Below are 16,470 nucleotides of genomic sequence, written 5' to 3'. Positions count from 1 at the left end.
TAATATCAGCATTTTTTAAGCTTTTACCGAGATCAACACCACCGAGCCCATAGCAAAAATGTTTGCTATTTCCTCAACAAGCGTGGTGTTCGTATAGAGATTTTCTAAGCTATAAATGTCAAAAATTGTTGTGACATTAGAGAGCATTACAAAATAAAACTCGTGACAAGTCTGATGGAAGATCTTCTCGGAATAATAATTCTGTCTACATCCCAGAACATAGAGTATCTTTGAGCTTGTTGCGATATACATATTTGAAAATAGAAAATTGGCGAAGGAAGTTTCCAGTTAAGACGTAACACTAGATAAAAGAAGGGAAAATTTATTTGCAATGTATTAGAAGCTCTAATCCAAAGATCTGTTATTGCAGCATAATGCAAAAATATGAATGAAATAATATTTTTTCCAGAATATCTCGGAAGAAGATCACGCGTTTGTCCAAAAAAAGTATATGTTGAATATTGTCAGGTTCTAAAGTAGTTATCATTCTAACAACACATCTGGCAAGAATTGATAAAACAGTAAAATATAAAAATGGTTGACATTTAGCTTTATTAAATAATAAAATTTAAAACATATAAATAACAGCCTATCTTTAAAAGAAGGCAAAATTTTTAATTAAACCAATAGAAGAATGAATGCCAAAAATTATTCCTGCAGAATAAAACGAAATGACATAAAAAAGTGCGTTCAGAATCATCGAAGTGATTGTGCTACTTTTCCTCGAATGTCATTTCTCCGAATGACTGATTTCCCCGAAAAGTGGTGACGAGAAAGAGAGATAAACAGTCAAAAAAAGGAAGTATTCTATAATTCTCGGCTATACACATGTTGGTAAAAATGCTGTGGACAGTAAAACTCGAAAGAACCGCCAATTAAATAAAGAAGGGTGCAAATTAGATGGTCATTTCGTTCACTACCCTGAATTGTATAAAGTTACGACAATTATGAGTGCTAAAAACTATAAAAGTAGCACAACCCATTGAAGTAACTGCTGTAACCGATTTCTCTTTTCGCTGATAATTTGAGCAGATCAATGTTATCGATTGTCGCCCTTTTGTCAGTTGGAAACAAAAAAAAAACTTAAAAATGTAGCTCCAAAGAACAGCTTATGCATAAAAGAAGGGGAAATTTATTGAAATTTTAAATCAACAGTTTTCATACCTATAATTATGATTACATTATATTTAGAAAAAAAATAGAACAACTAAAAGAAAAGTAAATTTGTGCTAAATATATAGAAATCTTCAGTGCAAAAATTTGTTTCAATAGCGAAACTCAAAAGAAGAATTAATATTTGAAAGAAGGGTAATTTCTGGATATATCATAAAATACTGTTGGCAATAACTTCCCTAATATGCTAAAATTTATTCAAGAGCGAATGATTGTTGAATAAAGTGTCATTTTGTATCGATTGACTCTAAAATAAGCCTGACGTCATCAGAAAGATTCAATAGAAAAGTAAAAATTATGCCAAACGATCATTATGCCAAACGACTTTATGCCAAATGACCATTATGCCAAAGGCTTTATGCCAAACGACTTTATGCCAGATGATCTACCACCATTAAAATTATATAGAACAGGAATACAAGTTTATGCCGACACTCGTAGTGAGGAACCATCCAAAGTTTGTTTGAAAATTATATAACGATAAAAATGAGTTATCATAAACATGAAACGAGCTCACCAGTTAGTAATCCATCCTCAAATGAAAACAAATATCTCGAAAAACCGAATTTAGTACTATGCCATTTAATTCCGCTAGAGTTCGAATCCTTTGATAGATATGCCTATTTCGTCTTCAGCTGTAGGCCGTCTTCAGTGTCGTGTGCTAGACTCGACTTTGAGAAGTTGAGGTCGAAATACGCGTATCTGTCAAAGGATACAAACTCTAGAATTAAACGATATAGTACTAAATTCGGGTTTTAGTTTATTAAACAGCTCGACGAATATCTCACTCCACAGGATCATGCAACTAAGCCCAACAAATTCAGAAAAGTTTGTCTACACCCTTTGCTTCTACACATGAATTGAAAAGCCTGGCTGCATCGGATAGTTGCTTGGAAAATTTGTCTGATGCATTGAATTGATTGCTCATTTCGAGACAGTTTTAAACATTTACCAATTCATTATGAAATGGAAGTGCGAATTCCGAAGGAGCGCCCTTTCTCCATTTTTACTACGTTTAGCAACAGTTTTAAAACCAACTTTTTTGGAAGGAAGCTGTGAATTCAGAGATTCACCATGCTTACTTCGCGAATAAGTTCAGTGAATATTTGGAAATTTCCTTCAAAGAGGTCGATCGAATCGAAGGAACGAGTCCTAACAAGTATTGAACAGGGTGCTTTGAATCTTAACAGCTAAATTTAAGTTTATTTTCATGCACATATTTGGAGTATCAAAATAAGCTTTAATTTAAACGACTTTTTCAATCGAAATAATTTTAAATTAACACGATCATGTAACATTCAATCATTTCTAGTTGGAAGTTGAATGAATCTTTATTTAAGTTTACATAATACTGTAACAATACACGGATTTCGTTTAGTTTTACAGTAGTCTTTAGTTTACACTACATTGAATTTTAAAAACTTTTTTCAGTGATCAACTGGTAAGTAGTCCCGACTATTTTTTTTCAGTTTGTCAATGGTTTTTATTTCGCAGCCAAAAAAACCTCGAACGAATCTTCTTACCAGTTCTCACAGTTTTTTAAAAGCTCATTTCCGGTTCAACATAAGCAAATGAGTGGCCTTTGCTTGTGCAACCTTAAATCAAATTAATCACCCTGTCCCGCGTTTGCATCTTGCTCCGGTCGTCACATCTGGTGGTGGGCAACGAAATCGGAAAAATTAGCCACACACAAACCCGGTTGGTACCAAACCTACAAAAACATATTTTGCATGCATGCTAATAAATCATAAATATGTGTTTGGGTGAGAATCGTTTCATAAACACAAAATTGAGCGGTTTTGTGCTGTTTTTGGTGCTGCTGCTGCTGCTGCTACCCGCATCTTTCGGTGGAAGTTTCGTTTTTCCTTTCAAACGTTTATGATGCATGTGCTTCCCTTCCTGGAAGAAGAGCCAGGAGGAATCGAGCGAATGCAACCCAAGTAAAAACCTGTGTTGGGCCTTGAAAAAAATATGCTTTGCTAGGGACATGTGTTTCTACTTTTGATTTCATTTAGGGTTGCTAGATTTGGTGGAGTTTACTCTAGTCTACTACTAAGAATTCAATTAGTTGTTATGTTAGATTGTACCAAAATTTATAACTAATCATTAAACTAAAGTCGACGATATAAAGCTGGTACAAGGCTTATAAAGTTTTAAATAGCCATATATTAGCACTATATGCCCGTTATGGATAAATATAGGACTTATCGTGCTAATTGATTTGGGTAACTTTACATATGATCCATGATAAGAAAGGATAAAAAATAATTTGGGCTCAACCGGGATTTGAACCCGGGACCTCTCGCACCCAAAGCGAGAATCATACCCCTAGACCATTGAGCCTCGTTACAAACCTCAATAAATCAATGTGAACACACAAAAAGTAAGCAAAAACTCGAGTGCAACATGAAATTGTTCAGCAAAACTCCTACCTTTCACTTTCGCAACAACCGCGCCGCGACCGATCGGACAGCGCTGCTGAGTGTGCAAAGCCATGTAATGAAACACCAATCAGTGCGCTTATTTCTGTCCGCTGGCCACCACGGGCACTGCAACGTTGAAAGCGAAATTCGCTATTTATTTTGTCAATTTCGGTGCCCCGGCTCCGACATGAGGCTCAATGGTCTAGGGGTATGATTCTCGCTTTGGGTGCGAGAGGTCCCGGGTTCAAATCCCGGTTGAGCCCGGATTCCTTTTTATCCTTTCATATCGTGGAACAAGCATAAGGTTACTCAGAAATGTAGCAAAATATTGCTAGACAACAAAATTAGAGAGCGGCACAAAAAATCGCTTACCCCGCGTCACAATAACACCAATAAATCATTCCACCCGGGTGTTGCGAAATTGGTTCACCTATTGTCGATACCGCCCACGGTGCTGATGACAATCGGCACAACACCTAAACCCATAAAACACTTTTTACATTCCATATCTCCATCGGGCTACGACGACAAGGTTCTGCGCTATATTTTATTCCCTTTCCTACCGGGGGCCTCGGTCGGTGATTTCTAGTTGCAACGAGTAAGTCATCTATGAGCGATGCAAATCGTTCGGAGGCAGGTAAGAGCGCATTTTGATTGGCCCTGGTCAGTTACTATTCACGGGGCCGAGCCGAGAGTAGGTACAAAGAAGAAATATGACAACAACATGGTACTTAGGTCACTATCTGCGCTGGGCAAGTGAAACTAAATAATGTGAGCAAGAGAGCAACTGGGACCGGAGCGATAGCGATATGATTAGAGTACTTTTGCACACCCAACACCGAGCGTGGAGGCGAGGGTTGTTGCTCTCTCGGTTGGTTGGAGTAATCAGCAAGGTAGCTGATAAAATGTGTCATTGAGAAACAAATAAACAGCGAACTTAGGACTCGCCATTTCAAACTAGGACTGTGATGTTTGTACTTCAAAGATAATCTTGAAGAATTTCTCTCGAGATCCATACTAGGATGGGTTTCTCTGAAAGGTCATGTGTTGATTACGGCAAACCCTACCAAGATGTTAATTTTGATAGATTCTTGATGATTTCTTACATACTTTTGATGTTGGTTGACTTACACTTTTGCTGCTTCAACGTACCTCAGGACCGCACCTACGTAACAATTAACCCGCGTCCACGTTCGAAAGCATGGGCACGTTGGAAAATAATTTGTGCACAATTTTAACACTAAACTTGAAATTGAAATTTACTATATTTTAGAGGCTCAAACGCGATGTCATTTTGGTCGATTTTGAAATGAGTAGAGGAAACTTCAGATATTGCTTCGGAAAAAAACAAAAGAATTCATTTAGTGAAAACTTTCCAAGGATTTCCTTCAAGAATTTTGTTTAGAATACCTCAAGAAATTAACCTGGTTTTTCCTAGACAAAACAACAGAAATAGAATTTCTTAAAAAAAAAAATTTGAGAAATGTGCCGACTTCTCCAAGATTTTATCCAGTGGTTCATCCATCGATTTCCCTGGGACATCATCCAAGATTTCCGGCCAAAGCTTCTTCTAAAATTCAAGCAATAGCTCAAGGAAATCAAGGATTTCCTTTAAAATTATCTTTAATGATTTATATAAGATTTCAACTAGGGATTTGTCTTAAGTTACCTTCAGCAATCGATGTAGAGATTCCTTCTAAGATTTCTACAGAAAAACCTCCTGTAATTCCTTAAGATTTTCTAAAGTAAGTCTTGAAAGTTTCTTTTTTTAACTCTTTTTAATGTATTCGAATCCTCTGAGCAGAATCTCAATAGAAAAAGTTAAAAGTAGATTGGAGTACCTTGTACCTTTAAATTCCGCCCTAAATGCTTGTCTTTGACAGATACGCATATTTCAACTACCACTTGCAGTCTTCTTCAGTTAGTTACTCGTATCCACTGAAGAAATCGTCGCATCTTTCTACCTTAAATTAATTGTATAGGTACTTATCTGGTGTTAGTATTTAAGGTAGAGAGATGCGACGATTTCTCCAGTGCATATGAGTAACTGACACTGGAAAAGACTGCAAGTGGTAGTCAAAATATGCGTATCTGTCAAAGCTAAAAAGAAATACGCGTGTTTGTCAAAGATAAGCATTTAAGGCGGAATTCAAAGGTACAAAGTACTCCAATCTACTTTTAATTTTCTTTTGAATTTTTTTTCAAGAATTCTAACAGAAACGTCTTCAAAGAAACGTCAAATATTTGCTTCTGAAAAATTATTCCGTAAGGTGTTTTTAAACAAAATCCAAGAGTTACTTTCGATAAAACTTGGATAAGTTTTAAGTCACACTTAATAAACAAGGATCTCTGCAATAACTCTTGGACTCTTGAGGAAGTTTTACAAAATTCCCTAGATAATTTGCTAAGATAATAAAAAAATCAATCAAATCTTGGGATAGTATTCCGCAGGATTTTGTAAAGAAAATTATCGAAAAACATTGGAAACATTTTCTAAAGAAATTTGTGTAGGAATGATCGGAAGAATTATTGGAAAAATCGCTGTAGTATAAACCGGCGTGAAAACTTAAATAAACTCTCGGTGATTGCATGTGAATTTTTTGAGTTACTTTTTAAGGAATATTTGGTAAAACTTCAGGTATAATACTTGAAATGCTGGAAAAATTCTTTAAAAATAGAAATTTGTTTGAAGAACATCTCATGGAATTTTGGAATTCTGAGAGAAATCATGGATGAATTCTTGTACGAATTTACACGATCAGGTGGAGGAATTATTGCCGGGTTTCTTGTAAATATTTGGTAAAACTTCAGGTATAATACTTGAAATGCTGGAAAAATTCTTTAAAAATAGAAATTTGTTTGAAGAACATCTCATGGAATTTTGGAATTCTGAGAGAAATCATGGATGAATTCTTGTACGAATTTACACGATCAGGTGGAGGAATTATTGCAGGGTTTCTTGTAAATAAGTCTTAAGCTATGATTGTCAGACAAAGGCGTCGGTAGGCGCGTGGTGTACGCACGGGCCTAACGATCGCAGGGTCCTTGGTTCGATTCTAGGTCGCCGCGAAAACATTTTTTACGGGGCTGGTGGTTTAATGGCTACCGCTTCTGCTTCATAAGCAATCCCAGGCCCGTCCCTTTCCTCGTACTTTGTAGTTGTATCTTTCACTTGCTCCACAGTTGATGTATCTATCACAGTTCATATCATTTGCTAGAACCCGAGACGGACAGAAATAAACCATGATGATAATAAATCTTCGAGCTGTTTAGTAGAATACCTATAAGTAAATGAAAAAACCGAATTAAGTACTATACCATTTAATTCCACTAGAGTTTGTATCCTTTGACAGATACGCGTATTTCGACTTCAACTGTAAGGCCGTCTTCAGTGTCGTGTACTAGACTCGACTTCGAGTCCAACCAAGACTTCGAGTCGAGTCTAGTACACGACACTGAAGACGGCCTTACAGTTGAGGTCGAAATACGCGTATCTGTCAAAGGATACAAACTCTAGTGGAATTAAATGGTATAGTACTAAATTCGGTTTTTTCATCTACTTAGAAATAAACCGTTTCCCTACGCTTCCATTCGTTCATCATTATAGCATGCCTTCCTTTACGCCTGATATATAGGCAGTCTGCTGACCAAACCAGCAAAGCCGCCTCCTCTCTGCCATAAAAATTACCCCACCCTCTCACCCTTCCCGCATGAAATGGCGTTGTCGCAGTGGTATATACGGTCAACCGTGGGAGCCAGTTGAATGCATCATCAATTCCTTCCCCTTCCCCTCATTGGTCTGCATTCTGACGTGGCAGGCACCATTGTTGCCTAAAAATAGAAGATCACCAGCAACCACGGGCGGCCAATCAAGCTCAAGCTCAAGCTTAAGGTATATTTGTCAAACACTCTGGAATAAACGTTTGGGGATTTCCACGGAAGAAATTCATTAGAAATCCTTTGAAGATCTCCTACAGTAACAACTGAAGAAATTAGTTGAAGGATTAGTGAAAAATGGAGGAAATTCTTGGATAGCTTTGAAAAAAAAAAACAAGCAAAGTAATATGTAAGCTTTAAAGTTTTCAAGGATTTTTTGAAGCGAATTCTGGAGAAATTCTTTTGAGCACCCTTTAAAAAATCGTTGGAATAGTTCATGGGAGAAATGGTTTTTTCGTTCCGATTAATCGATGTTGAGAGTACTCAATATCAAACGAATCGATTTTCTTCATTTGATTTTGTGTTTCGATTCAAAACAATGAAATTGATCAGATTTTTTTTAAGAGTTGATAAACCATAAACCTCATTTTGAATCAGCCTTTTTTAACATTTTTGTAGTTTCAAATGTTATCCCGTTGAAGGAATTTGAAAATTACATGCAAATGCATTTGTTCTTATTTTGAAAGCATGTTTTTTTTGTAAATTTTCATATTAGCTTGAAAATCGAATCGATTCAAAAACATCGATTCAAATGATTCGATCAAATCAGTGAATCGATTCGACATATCAAATTTGAATCGATTCAGTAACATCGATGTTCTGGTCAACTTTGCCCAACGCTAATCAGGATTCAATGCAAGCAAGAGGCTTTAGAGATCATTGTTTGGACTCAATTAAATATAAAGATTTTTAAGAGACAAGGTTTCCTTGTCCAGGGTAACCTGATGTTTGCGATAACTGGCGAGACATCATGCTATTGTGTATATTCCTCAAAGCTCTGTGCAAAGTAATCCTGAACCGGATAGAGGAGAAGATTGACGCGACAGGATTCCGTGCCGGACGATCTTGTGTGGACCATATTGTCACACTCTGTATCATCCTGGAGCAGATCAACGAATTCCAAGGGTCCCTATACTTGGTGTTCATTTAATACGCAAAAGCTTATGACCGGCTCAACCAAGAAAATATGCGGGGTGCACTGAGGCGCAAGGGTGTATACTATGGCCGCTCCTGTTGCTCATCGTAATCGATGAGATCTTGGTTGGAGCTATTGATCGTGATTTAAACCGAAGGTTGCTGTGGCAACCCATTACCATGGAGCATCTAAATTACATCGAATTGACTGATGATGTTGCTCTATTTCCACAACGACGCTCGGACATGCGGAGTAAGCTATATGATCTTTCCGTATTCTCCTTAGCGACAGGTCAAAAAATCAACGGCAACAAGACCAGATCGTTAGATGTCCAGATCGGTCTTCGTCTGAATCTAACAGGACATTGCAGCAGAGGCAGACCCAGAGGCTCATGGCTACGCAGCCTCAACAAATAAATAAAAGAGGTAGACCAAAATTTGAAGGTCAAGGAGATAGCAAGCGATCGTCCAGGATGGAAATCTTTCACGACAATCCTATGCACTACCAGAGATCCAGTTCAGCAACCACCTGGAATATCCTTTCGAAGATATTAACGTCGTCTGCGAAGCATATGAATTGGCTGGATTGATTGAAAATCGTACTCCGCTTGGTGAAGCCTGCACGTTCCATAACACCTTCAAGCGCAATATTGAACAGGAGCTAAGAAAGGCCAGGCAATGGCGAAGTCTTTTGCGTGCTCTAAACGAGTCCGATAACTGCACAATATCCATCGTAGTCTTATTAAGTCTTGTATTTTTTTCGGGAAAATCGTATTGGTCCATAATTTTTCTAAGCTCTTCATGATCGATAGTGGTGTGTAGGAACTCGACACTTTTGAAAGATCCAGCGCAATGTAAAGATTTGGTCTGTTATCGAACGCTGGCTAGATAGCTTGCAAAAAATCTACTTACCATCAGCGATACACGGCGATAGCTGAACGAACACTAGTTCTCACGGTTCTTAAATTCCAGTTTGTCTCATAAATTGAGCACATTAAACCTTGATCACACTCTTCCAGTAGCTTTTCAGTATTCCCAATCCTGACTATCAATCAGTGCAGACAAGTAGCCAACTTATCCGAGCTCATCTCTACGAGTTCCATTACAAAACCATTTATTTCCAACTGCCATTCAGGTGTTCATCGTAGTATTGCGTCCATCTTTCAAACAGCTCATGCTTATCCGACACGATACATCCATTTTTATTGCGAAAGATTTAGGTAGCGGGATGCGCTGAATTTATTGCAAAATTTGCGAGTTTTCCGGCGACCCAGGAACACCATTTCTTCACCAGGATGTGATGAGTATTAGCCACTCTCCACAATCAGAGTTTGAGATGTTTCATCATGTGAAAAGTAATTCTAACAAAATACCTGTTGAGGTCACCTACAGAAACATCAATTGTGACAGCACATGCATCCCTTATAGTTAATTCAGAAATGTGCGGAGCAAGGGACACGAGTTTGCCATTTCATTATTGCTTTAAGTAGCAAAACCTGGTTTCACAAGGTTTGATAGATAGAAGTTCCTCTTATAACAGTAAGTTCCACTTGGGCTATACCATTTTGCAAGCCCCTGCAAAGAATGATCGTTCCTGTTCTTTTATGCTGGAGATTGCTCTGAAATATCCGCACCGTGGTCACTACCCAAACTAAGCAATAATAAAGAAAGCAAAAAAGCAGTGAAATACAGGAAATCATTTTATATGATTTCCTCTTACGTTTTAAAATGCGAGATACTCCGTGGAAGTATGAACCAAACCGCGGTATGAACCAATGAGATCCAAAGTAGAATCCCGATTGTTTGTAACAGCCTACTCATATTCTTTGGCGTGGACTTTGGATATGTCACAAAAAAATCCTTTTAAATCATGGTACGTAACTTTAAATTTGGGGAGTAACAAAGCTTATATCCGACATTTTATGAATATCATAGTGAAAAATCCATAATTAAGGAATATCTCCAAATAAAATTAATTTGTGACGTACAACGCAGAATGAACAATTGAATGGGTCCTTAGTTATTTTCGTCGGCTATTTTTTGTGGATTTTTCTTAGAGATAAATTCAGAAAAACATATATGGACCGTTTCTCGTATTCCCCTTCACATTAGGGCAGTAACAGCCAATGCAGCTGCTGAAATTTTTTTCCCCAGTTAAGCGCAAATTGCATCCATGTACGACGCAGTAAGTACAACACCGCGTTTAGAGGCAAAACCTTCAGAGAAGTGAGAGTGAGAAAAAAAGGTATCCCATTCGAGCATCTTGGGTATCCACCCGGCCGTTTGAACGTTGGTTCGTTTGATTCTTCTTCTGGCATTACGTCCTCGCTGGGACAGATCCTGCTGCTCAGCTTATTGTTCTTGTGAGCACTTCCACAGTTATCAACTGAAAGTTTCTTTGAATAAGTTGCCATTTTTTGCATTCGTATATTGTGAGGCAGGCACGATGGAACTCTAGGCCCAAAGAAGTCAATTAAAATTTATTACTGACTCGTGCTATTCCCAGACACCTTCAGCATTGCTTTGCCTTGTAGCCGCGAACTTTACCACTAGGCTAAGGCAGATCCCACGAGGTGGTACGTGCGCTTATACTCAGCTATTTCCTCACAGCGACCATTACAGGAATACGACGCCCTTCTTGGTCCTCGCCGTTGTCAGTACGCTAAGGCGCAAAATTGCGGTAACTTTCAGCGGAACGAACTGAGCAAATTGCAGCAACAATTTCAATTCAATCGAATCCAATCAGCGACAGCGGCCGCAGTGGCAATTACCTTCTATCCTAAGGTACACCTAAGTCAACTGGGCTTTGGGTTTCGCAGATAAGCAAACCGTATCATATTTCCCTTCCAGGAAAATTGAGCGAGGAAAGCTCGAAATTGGACGTTGTGAAAAATGGAATCTGTTTGCTCGGAGGGGACTGCATGCAGTAATGTGCCAATATTCGATTGCGCTGAAACTTTGAACTTGGACATATTCTGATCGGTAGAAATGATTGAACAGCACCCAGCAATTGATCGGGCGTTGCCCGTCATGAACAGTGACTCTAATTCATATCCGTACAGGGCACTGTTTCCACATCAAATTGGTTAAAAGCTATCAAATTATAGGGTGATCTGGGAACCATTTGGGCTGGCTAACCACTAACCAGACTTTCTGAGGAAACAGAGCCCTGTACGAATTTAAAATTGTGTCACTGTAGCCCGAGAGGACCGTTTAATTCATGAACGGCAGCCAGCTGGGACAAAACGGGACGCAATTTGTAGTGTTGCAATTTGCCAAACTATTCGCCTGGACGCGAAATGCACCGTTACCAGTTGATAAGTGCTGGCGGGCGATTGGATCACGCCACATTTGTTTCAGGGAAATGGAGTGGAACAGGGTATGGTCACCACGGTGCTCCCCTGACCGTTATTATCAGAAAAAAATCTCCATCAAATCTGTGCTCACCAGTCGATTTCTATAGCCAAGCTGCATGTCTGGGCAAAATTTAAAAAAAAATCGTAGGGCCCGTTTTGGAGTTAGGCCCTTTTGAATATGTAAGTCCATTTATTCTAAAGAAATCCGAGATATTCAAACGAGTTTTTATTGGCCGTGATTATCAGAATAGATATAATATTAAAATTTGAATCAAAGTTGGAGTATATAGTTATTTGTAAATTCTGGGAAGAGTTTTGAATGAGAAGATAGACGACATTTGGAGTTTCGTCCTTTTGGAAGTGTAACCATTGAAAACACTAATTTCCAATACACGCTTAAATAATTAAATACTGAAGAGCTTAAAGGTCATACTAAAATGATATTCGATCTATTCACCCCATGGGGTGCATATCTGGGGTTTAATCATTCTTAGTATAAACGACATTTATCAATCGTAATGCATAAATGTCTTTCTTTTTTATGCTGCGGTATGCTTTTGTTTACCTTCAAGATTTCAAGGAAGAATATGAAAACAAACAAAGTAAAGAAATGAAACAAAATGATAAATATCGGTTTATTTAAATAAGTCACATGATCGTTGTTATCATCTATCGCGTTGTGCTTAGACACCTTCGGTAAAAACAGATTATGTATCGCAAATACTGCTGCCACAAGATGAATTCATCGACTTCCTGCGATCTTCCTCGCTGATTCAAGAATCACTTGGCTCGCTTGATGACAATATTTTACTCCCCCGATGCTGGGTAATGGAGAAAACATGGGGAAAATGGAAAATAAGTCTGATTAGTGCGCCAAGATAGTGGTTGGTACGCTGATACATGTACGTTATTCCGGAACTTACCATTTGTCCGCACATGTGGAGTATGATATTCTCCATCAGGGGGGAGTGAACTTTTCGCTACAAAAATAGCAGCATTTCGTTCCGAAACTACATACAGTGTAGCAGCCTTTCAGCTAAAACTCATAAACGCCACTACATACTTGAAATCCACTAAATTTCGCGAACTTGGAGACACCTCAAAGATGCTCCTGACTGAGAGCGAAAATAGAACAAATCTGCAACAGACAAAAACAACCAAGTCCGAAGTGTAGCATCTGTCAACGCAAATGCACCGCCAATAATATTTCTTGAAAATGCATGGGAAAGTATAAACGAATATGATTAGCAAGGATTAAAAGTCTTAAATGTGGTAGATGTAATAATTAGTACTCTAAATAGTATTTTCATATCTCTCCGTGTACCTTTGAGCATGTTCAAATGTTTTCAATGATACATTGCACTTATATGCCGCCAAAGTATTTCACAATCAACTAATTTTCCATAAGCTCAATTGTTTTAAGGCAATACGGAGCTAATTTCATCATGTAACCAAAATAGTTCTTGTAGCACAATATTCTGGATAGCTTGGTGAACCCATGTACTCACGATTCAGTTTATTTTGCATGCAATTATTGTTACCCATTGTACATCGAAGCGAAGTATACGTCAAGGAATACTTTACGAGTTAAGTTTTCGGTTATGGATAGCAGTGTATGGAATAAAATAAAATTAACAACGTAGAAAGCAGCGATACAAAATGGAAGAAAACAATGCAAAGTTTAGAACATCCGTTATTGTTTTTTTAATGGAGTTCAACATTGTAGCATTTACAGAGCTTAAATATTTGTCTTTGTCAATTTGGAAAACTTTGTGAGGCTCCCAAAGTATGCTTTTTTTCGTTTGTGATGAGTCAAAGCAGCTCTTTACTTCACATTCTGGTATATAGTCCAGCAGGTTATCAACAGGGACACAGATAAATTTACGATTTTCCGGTAATCATAACTGGAATTTACGTAAAATCCATGAACAACTCTGTTATAACCATATTTTATATATCTTTTCAAAATTATACCCCTTGAATTCCATTACCCCGAATACCCGAAAACCATCTTCGCAAGTTCCAGTTTCTAGAATGGCATTACTTCGAATTCCATTATCACGGGACAATGTCATACAAGGTAATTATATATTCGGGACAATAGCATCAGCCCGTTCACTCGGGTTAATGAAATTCGGAGTTAAGGTATAGAATCTTCTCAAGAGAGTTTGATTTTCAAGGAAGACATGTAACATAATGCTCTGAAAGTGTTATGATTTTAAATTCAATAAAACCAAATAATAACGAATGTTTCTTACTTTTCTTAAGCATATTTCAAGTACTGAGGCTTTGTTTCACGACATACCATGAGAATGGACTGATTGATTTATACAATTCTTTCACTATTGTATTTATACAGAGCTCTTACGTGTTTGTGAAATCGAAAAGACCGAGAAACCCAATGGTAAAATTGTAGATTTTTGAAAAATATAAATGTAGTAAGGCGGCATTCACAAATTACGTAACGCTCGAAGGGGGGGAGAGGGTAGGCTCGAGCGTTACGACTCATACAAAATTTTTAAAATTTTCATACAAAAAGCGTTACGGAGGGGGGAGGGGGTCGAAAATTTCCGATTTTAGCGTTACATAATAAATGCATGCCGCCTAATGTATGTTACAACTGATCACAAACGTATTGACAGTGGTCTAGAGTTCTATAGTTTGGCCAATTGTGCATTACTCAGCAATTGAAGTTTATGTTCTTGGGCAGTACAAAATTAGCCGCAATAGCCGGTAGCTTGAGCTTCTTCTTATTGGTATTACGTTCCAACTGGGACAGAGCCTGCATCTCTACTTAGTGTTCAATGAGCACTTCAACAATTATTAACTGAGAGCTTTCTTTGCCAGAGTTGCCATTGTTGCATCGTATATCGTGTGGCAGGTACGAACATACTCTATGCCCAGGGAAGTCAAGGAACTATTCATTACGAAAAGATCCTGGACCGAACGGGAATTGAACCCAATCACCTCCAGCATGGCTTTACTTTGTAGTCGTGGACTCTAACCACTCGGTTAGGGAAGGCCCAAGGTAGCTAGTTCGGCCATAACAATATTTTATGAATAATAATGACACGAAAATTGCTCCGTAATGCCTTACAGCGCTTGAGTCTTTGAATCAATTGTGAAATACTTTGGCGACATATAAGTGCAATGTTGCATTGAAAACATTTGAACATGCTTAACGGAATGCCTGCCTAAAAGACTACCTAATTAATCTATTGGAAATTAGTGTTTTCAATGGTTACACTTCCAAAAGGACGTAACTCCAAATTTCGTCTATCCTCTCATTCAAAACTCCTCTCAGTAGTTACAAATAACTATATAATCCAACTTTGATTCAAATTTTGATGTTATATCTATTCTGATAATCACGGCCAATAAAAACTCGTTTAAATATCTCAGATTTTCTTAGAATTAGTGGACTTACAAACTCAAAAGGGCGTAACTTCAAAACGGGCCCTACGATTTTTTTTAAATTTTGCCCAAACATGCAGCTTGACTATAGAAATCGACTGGTGAGCACAGATTTGATGGAGATTTTTTTCTGATAATAACGGTCAGGGGAGCACCGTGGTCACGTCTTTGGCTGGCTTAACCAAGCCGAGTAGAAGGAGGGACAAAGGGATTGGTCCAGCTGAACTATGCAAACCATGTTTACGAATTTATCACGCCGCGGCGTGTTTTAAGTGCTAAATGCAAAAGTGCAACCTAAGTTGCAATAAGGAAGTGCAAAAAAGAGAATTTGTTGCATGGGTGAGATTCTGATAAGAGAGTAAGGGGCTGTCCCTTTATCCACGTGATTTTTTTTTTTTAATTTTCAGGCTCCACCTAATGACTTTTTGTTCACACAAATGTTATACAATTGGTATGGACCGTGGTATTGGGCCAGATAACCCTCCTCTTCACATAAACGACGTGGTTTAGGGGAGGTTTCCTCAAATGAAACGCGAGATCAAATTCATTAGAAATCTGCTTCGAAAATCTCATGCGTGAGTTTTTCGTGCAAAATCACTCAATCACACTCAAGCTGTTCAAAATTATTCAGTCATAAAGCCCGTCAAAAAGTCGTGAAATGTCGAATGTTCACGTTAGAAAGGATTACTAAAATTCTTCCAGACTAACAAGAAATCATTGCATTGTATGAGCAAACTGTGGAAATACGAGACAAATTAGGCAAATACATGAGCCAACTCATCCATGATTTTTTGACTGCTGAGTTTCGTGATTGACAATTCACGGATGAAAAATTTCAATCGTGAGTTATGAGAATTAGTGCGATGCCTGGCTCACTACACGAATGATTGATTCCATTTCAAAACATCAACCCATAAAAATTCGCTCACACTTCAAAAGCAGCGACCTACCCTGACCAACCAAAAATAAATGATAACTTATTTTTGAAACGTAGATCACCGTTTTCTCGATCCAATTTGGACAATGAACCGGGGCGTAACGGACAAATTCGGCCAAAAGGGAAAACAGCGATCCATAATTTATGGCCGACCGTCCAAATGCGAACCCACTGCGCCGTCAAAAATACCCATTTCGGAACGAAGCTCACGAATGGGTATCAGTTAAATTGAATCCTGTAATCGAAACGTTTAATGCAGCATGCATGTATGCAACCCAAAAGCCATGTTCCATTTGACGAATCTCTACGCGTAAGG

General features: G+C 38.1%; 1 protein-coding gene, 1 long non-coding RNA gene and 2 other non-coding genes across 5 annotated transcripts in view; 1 reads left to right on the top strand and 3 right to left on the bottom strand.

Moving 5' to 3' along the window:
* Window positions 1-16,470, bottom strand: part of LOC5575840 (bone morphogenetic protein receptor type-1B) — a 582,449-nt gene that overhangs the window by 204,661 nt on the left and 361,318 nt on the right. The gene's annotated exons all lie outside the window — the stretch shown is intronic.
* Window positions 3,445-3,516, bottom strand: Trnap-ugg. The gene has a single exon. It is a non-coding gene; the product is annotated as a tRNA-Pro (tRNA).
* Window positions 3,788-3,859, top strand: Trnap-ugg. The gene has a single exon. It is a non-coding gene; the product is annotated as a tRNA-Pro (tRNA).
* Window positions 12,407-13,086, bottom strand: LOC110677001. The gene is made up of 2 exons (XR_002500884.1): window positions 12,727-13,086; window positions 12,407-12,624 (listed from the first exon to the last, which is right to left on the bottom strand). It is a non-coding gene; the product is annotated as an uncharacterized LOC110677001 (long non-coding RNA).

The sequence above is a fragment of the Aedes aegypti genome, chromosome 2 (genome assembly GCF_002204515.2).
Source record: "Aedes aegypti strain LVP_AGWG chromosome 2, AaegL5.0 Primary Assembly, whole genome shotgun sequence".
NCBI classification, from domain to species: domain Eukaryota; kingdom Metazoa; phylum Arthropoda; class Insecta; order Diptera; family Culicidae; genus Aedes; species Aedes aegypti.
Note: the sequence above shows the minus strand (reverse complement) of the source record. Positions and strands in the feature narration are given on the sequence as shown.